Genomic DNA, 6,000 nt, shown 5'->3' on the forward strand with positions numbered 1-6,000 from the left:
CAAGCACCTGATTTTTTTAGATTATTATATATAGAGTAAATATAACTAAAAGAATTCATTAATTGAGAAATATTGATTCAACTATAAGTTCTCTGAATAATGATCAGTATTAAATACTCCCAGATTTTTATTTCCTGATTTCTATTCTACTATTAGAGTATCAGAGTAAAATCAAGAGCACATGACTTTGAAAGGAAATCCTACTTTTTTCCAAATTTCCTAACCTAAAGAATTCTTTTGTTCTATATTATTTTATTTTGTATGAGTATAGGTTTTAAAATTATGAAATGTTTCATAATAAACAAGTTTAGTTAAATTAAAAATTCACTGCCATTTTTCCATATGCAAAGTGCCAATATTCATTTGTAGTAACTTTATTTTATCTTAAAATATGACCCATGCTTCTAAAATATAAATCTTTGATCTTTAAAACAGGTACATTTAATTTGGTTTTAATAGGATTTGATTTCTACTAAGGAGTTTCTCAGATAGTTTAAATACCTTAATTAAGAAATATATTTCCATATCCTGATGATAATTTATATATATATAATATATATATATATATATATAGAGAGAGAGAGAGAGAGAGAGAGAGAGAGAGAGAGAGAGAGAGAGAGATTGTAAATTCTAATGGGATTTTTTAATAGAGGGTCTTTTTTCCTTTTGTTTGAAGGGGCCTCAGAATTCTAGCTTTCCTTTTTTTCCCCCCTAAGTTTCTCTCTGAACTTAAATACCCAATAGATTGTGTATCTGCCTACATAGTATGACAGGAAATGAGGGGTGTACATGAAACTACAGATCTCTATTATGTACAGTTTGCTTTCTAATAACATCAATCTATAGTTTTAAACATTATCATGCTTGTCTGATGTACTTCCAAGCCTTCTTTCTGTTCTTTTCCCTCTATTAAAAAAAAATAATAATGCTTCTTGCCATGTGACTCTGGACAAGTCATTTAATCACAATTACCTTACCAAAAAAAAAAAAACCCAAATTGCTCCAATAACTCTCTTTTCTTTTTGCTGTCCTATTCCTGTTCTCCCTTAATCTACCTCTACCCCCCCATTCAGGAAAAAAACAAAAACAAAACAAAAACAAAACCCTTTTAAAAGACATATACATGTAGGCTTAAGCAAAATAAATTCCCATTTTAAATATTTCTGAAAATGTATGTCTCATTTTACATCTTGAATAGAACAGCTTCTATCAAGAGATAGTTAACAAGCTTCATTATCACTTCTTTGAAGTTTGTGAATGGTCTGTCATTGTATTGATCAGAGATCTCAGGTCTTTCAGAATTGTCTTTTTAATAATGTTGTTATTCCATAAATTGTCCTCCTGATTGTGCTTACCTCACTCTCTATCAGTTCATATAGATCCTCCCAATTTTCTTCATAAACATATTTCATCATTTCTTACAGTTTGATAATATTCCATTTTTATATTTACCATAATTTGTTCCCTAATAGGTAAACTATTGATTTCTAGTCCTTTACTATTACAAATAGAGATGTTGAAAATAATTGTGAACATATGGGTCCTAGGTAGTAGAGTGGATAAAGTGATGGACCTGGAGTCCTGACCAGTCTCAGACACTGACTAACTCTGTGACCCTGGGCATACATCACTGCCTTAGTTTCCTCATCTGTAAAATGGATTAATAATAGCATCTACTTCCTAGGGTTGTAAGAAGACTAAAATGAAATAATAATTGTAAATCACTTTAAAAATATTAAATTTTATATAAATACTGGAAGCGATTATTTTAATTTCTTCGGGGAATAGGCCAAATAGTGGTTGTTGATGTTGTGGATCAAAGGATAAATACCCACTTACATACATATAAACACACACACGTGTGTGTGTACATATATAATGTGACTTTGGTTATTTCCAGACTGGTTGAGCCAATCACAGCTTTAACAATACATTAGTGTGTATATATATTTCCCTAGAACCTCTTCAACAATTACCATTTTTTTCCTTTTTTAGAATTACTTTAATTTGAATATCTTTAATTATTAATGTTTTAGAGCATTTTTTAAAATGTCTGTTGAAAGCTTAGATTTCTCTCTATGAAAATTACCTTTTCTTATCCTTTGATTTTTTATCTGTTGGGGAATGGCTCTTGTTATAAATGGCACTCCAAAGTCACACAGGTAGCCTTCAGAAATGCATTTTGAACCCAAGTCCAGACTCAAATTCTTTTTCCATAGTACCATACTTTCAGGTAAGAAATAATATCATCAGCTTTCAAATATGTAACTTTTACTTACTCATGTTAGTGGGAAAAGGTGACTTTAATTTTAGTAGGATCAGAAATGCACTAGCCCCTGCTTTTACCATCAAGCAGAACTAGGGACTAGACATTTTCCTCTGTTTCCCTATTACATAATTGTTGGGGAAAATATGAAACCATACTGATGGAGTCATGTACAAATTTCAACTATTTAACCTCATCTGAACTTTTTGGTCTTTTGTTTCAGCTGTATAATCTCTTCACTCATCCCTAATCAAATACCTTCTGATTTTCCCAAGACTGTTTCAACATTTCCCTCTTTTCTCAAGTCCCCAGCCATATCTTCCTTAACTTTCAGCAGATGACCACCTCTTGTTTCAAAACAATTTAAGATTAAACTCCTTCAACTTCTTTCTTTTCTATTACAAAATTTCTCTATATCTTTACTCACATTCTTTTCCCTTCTATTACTGGGGCGGGGTTGGGGGAGTATCTAAATATCTCTATTTCTATTTTGGGTCCCATTCTCATATTTGTTTAGAGACAAATTTTAGAACTTTGTTCCATTTCTTATATCCTTTGCTTATGTTCTCAGTCCTTTCCTCTCAACTGGATTATTCTTTTTAGCCTACAAATATGCTTGAGTAACATATATATTAAAAATAAATACAAAAACTTCCCTCTATCTTGCCATGACATTGAACTAATGGCTTACCTTTTTTCCTTTCAACACTATCTTTGCTTTTTCTACTATCTCAGAATCCACTCACTTATTAATCTCTTACAATTGACTTCCATCCTAATCATTATATTCAAATTGTACTTGAAAAAGTTAGGAATAATGGAATTATGAATTGGTTATCCCTTCTGGAAAACAATTTGGGATCATGAACAAAACATCCATACTTTGGACTCTGAGTACCTATACATAGTCATAGTTCTTAACCAATTCAAGGTGAGAAAGAAAGTTTCTAAATGTAACAGTATTAATAGTAGAAAAACAAATGAGTTGCCCATTGATTGGGGAATGATTAAGAAAAAATCTGGTATATATGAATATAATAGATTTTTGAACCATGAAAAATGACAAGGACAGATTCAAAGAAACATGGAAAACCTTTACACAGTTTCAAAGGATAATAAAACAAGCAAAACCAATATACAAAAATAAAATAAATAAAACTGAATGCTATGCAGTAATTAACTGCATTTAATCCTAGAGAAAAGACAGGTCAGGTCAGAAAATTCACCTTCCTCTATTCATTAGGGTGGGAGTGATTACAGCTATGCAAAAGATATTGATCAATTTTTTGAAAAAATAAATTACCAATGACTTCTTTTCTACAAAATCAAAGAGAAATGGGGGGGGGGGGCGCTAGGTGGTGTAGTGAATAAGGCACTGGCCTTGGAGTCAGGAGTACCTGGGTTCAAATCCGGTCTCAGACACTTAATAATTGCCTAGCTGTGTGGCCTTGGGCAAGCCACTTAGCCCCATTTGCCTTGCAAAAATCTAAAAAAAAAAAAGAGAGAGAGAGAGAGAGAAATGGGGCTACATTTCAGGCATATCCTGATCATCTAAGAGGGAGGCGCCTATTTATGGGAGGAGACATCCTCTGTTCCCTTACCATGTGAGTGGGAGTAGCCTCCTTGGCTACATAAGCTAGGGAAGGCTGTGTCTTTAAATCTGTGTTTGTTCCATTTTATTTGTTCTCAGTTTGAGGTACAGAAGGTAGAATCCATACTTGACCTGGAATCATTGAGCCATGGCAACTTTGGAGGCAGGATTCCAGGTCAGAGGTTGCAGCCAGCAGGGAAGTTCTGAGAAGCCAGGACTTTGGAACTCAAGAGGGGCTTTGCACTTGTAGTTTGGGACTGGGCTGTATAGGAGCTAAATTAAGCTGTGAGCTTAATCTTCCCCTTCCCAGAATATGAGATTTTGTAGAGTAGTATTATGTCCTATGCTAGGGAGAATATTTGCATATATATTATTATACCTTTGAAATAATTATAACTTTGTGAAAACTAATCCAACTATTAGTAGCTGACTGGAAATGGGATACAAAAGACATGCTACAATTGAGAAAATACTATTGATAGGGTCTGGAGTCAATGGCAGAAAGCCTTAGAACCCTGCCTCCAATTCCCTTAAAGGTACCAAAGAAGGAATGAAATATAATACACCAGGTCTTCAGAAAATGGGGGCCAGCATAGTCACTGTTTTTATTTAGATTTTATTTTTATTCCAATTACATGTAGAGATAGTTTTCAATATTCATTTTTGTAAGCTTTTGAATTCCAGATTTTCTACCTCCCTTTCTTCCCTCCCCCATTCCTATAATGAGTAATCTAACATAAGCTGTACATGTATAATCATGTTTAACATATTTCCATATTAGTCATGTTGTGAAAGAAGAATCAGTACAAAAGGGGGAATAGGCCACAAGAAAGAAAAAAAAACATGAAACAAATTTTTAAAAAATGATTTGGGCTGCATTCAGAACCCATAGTTTTTTCTCTGGATGTCAATGGCATCTTTGATCTCAAGTCTTTTAGAATTAACTTTGCTCATTGAACTGCTGAAAGGAGCCAAATCTATCATAGTTGATCATCTCACAATGTTGTTCATGTGCGCAGTGTTCTCCTGGTTTCAGCATAGTTACTGTAACCTTGAAGTCCTCAAAGAACCTTTATTTTACAAATGAGGAGTTTGAGACCTAAAGAGATAAGGTGACTCATTTGGAGTCATATACCAACTAAATGTGTAAGGAAGGAAATGAACTCTTTCTTCCTGACTCCAAGCCCAATGCTCTATACTCCCTATCATCTAACTGTTATCACCTTTGGTCTTCCTTTACACTTAGCCTCATTAACCATTTCTTCTTCCTCTAAGTCTCCTTTTGACTCTAGACATTATGATATCTTGGTTTAATAATTCTTTGGCAACTGTTTCCTCTGTCTTCATTTACTCCTTGTGTTGCGATTCAGTCATTTTTCAGTTGTATTCAACTCTTTGAGATCCTATTTGGGGTTTTCTTGACAGAGATACTAGAGTGGTTTGCCATTTCCTTCTCCATCTCATTTTACAGATGAGGAAACTGAGGCAAACAGTTAAGTAACTTTTCCAAGGTCACACAGTTAAGTATCTGTGGCAGAATTTGAACTCAGGAAATTGTCTTCCTGACTTCAGGCCTGGCACACTATTTACGCATCACCTAGTTGCTCTTCTTATCCATGATAAACTTTCCAAATTTTGTCCATAATTTTCTATGTTCTTTCCCTTGATGATCTCAACTACTTCTAGGTTTTCAACTATTAATTGCACTCAGATGACCTTCAAATTTAAATCCTCAATCCTGACTTTCTTCTCCTGACTCCCATCTACTTATATAGTGCTAAGATTATGGATGGTGAGAGTCTGTTTCTCTCTCTCCTATTAAACAAGTAACTTAGATTGGAGGCAGTCTGTGAAGCAGGAGATGTAGTTTGAGAAGCAAATTTAGTTCTGGGGGCTTCCCAGCACTGAACTTCTGTTTTGACTGGCAACAAATATCGAGAAGTCCTAACCTTTTTCCTATTTCCAATTGCTCATTGAGCATATTCATCTAATTTTTCAAGTAGCCCCTTCCAAAAATATCTAAACAAAGTTTATCTTCTCCCCCTCCCCCAAAAAACTAGCTTGCCCTACTGGTTTCCCTATTTCTGTTTATAGAGTCATGTTTCTCAGACACCCAAATTTGAAATCTTGCAAGGGAAAACAT

The 6,000-nt window shown here is 34.0% G+C and overlaps 1 long non-coding RNA gene across 1 annotated transcript in view; it reads right to left on the reverse strand.

The window, feature by feature from the left end:
* The window catches only part of LOC141508504 (uncharacterized), a 29,820-nt gene extending 25,823 nt beyond the window's left edge, over positions 1–3,997 (reverse strand). Inside the window, exon 1 of the long non-coding RNA XR_012474449.1 lies at positions 3,868–3,997. This is a non-coding gene — a long non-coding RNA (uncharacterized LOC141508504). The remainder of the gene's footprint in view (positions 1–3,867) is intronic.
* Between the last annotated feature and the right edge of the window lie 2,003 nt (positions 3,998–6,000).

The sequence above is a fragment of the Macrotis lagotis genome, chromosome 1, assembly GCF_037893015.1.
Source record: "Macrotis lagotis isolate mMagLag1 chromosome 1, bilby.v1.9.chrom.fasta, whole genome shotgun sequence".
NCBI lineage: Eukaryota > Metazoa > Chordata > Mammalia > Peramelemorphia > Peramelidae > Macrotis > Macrotis lagotis.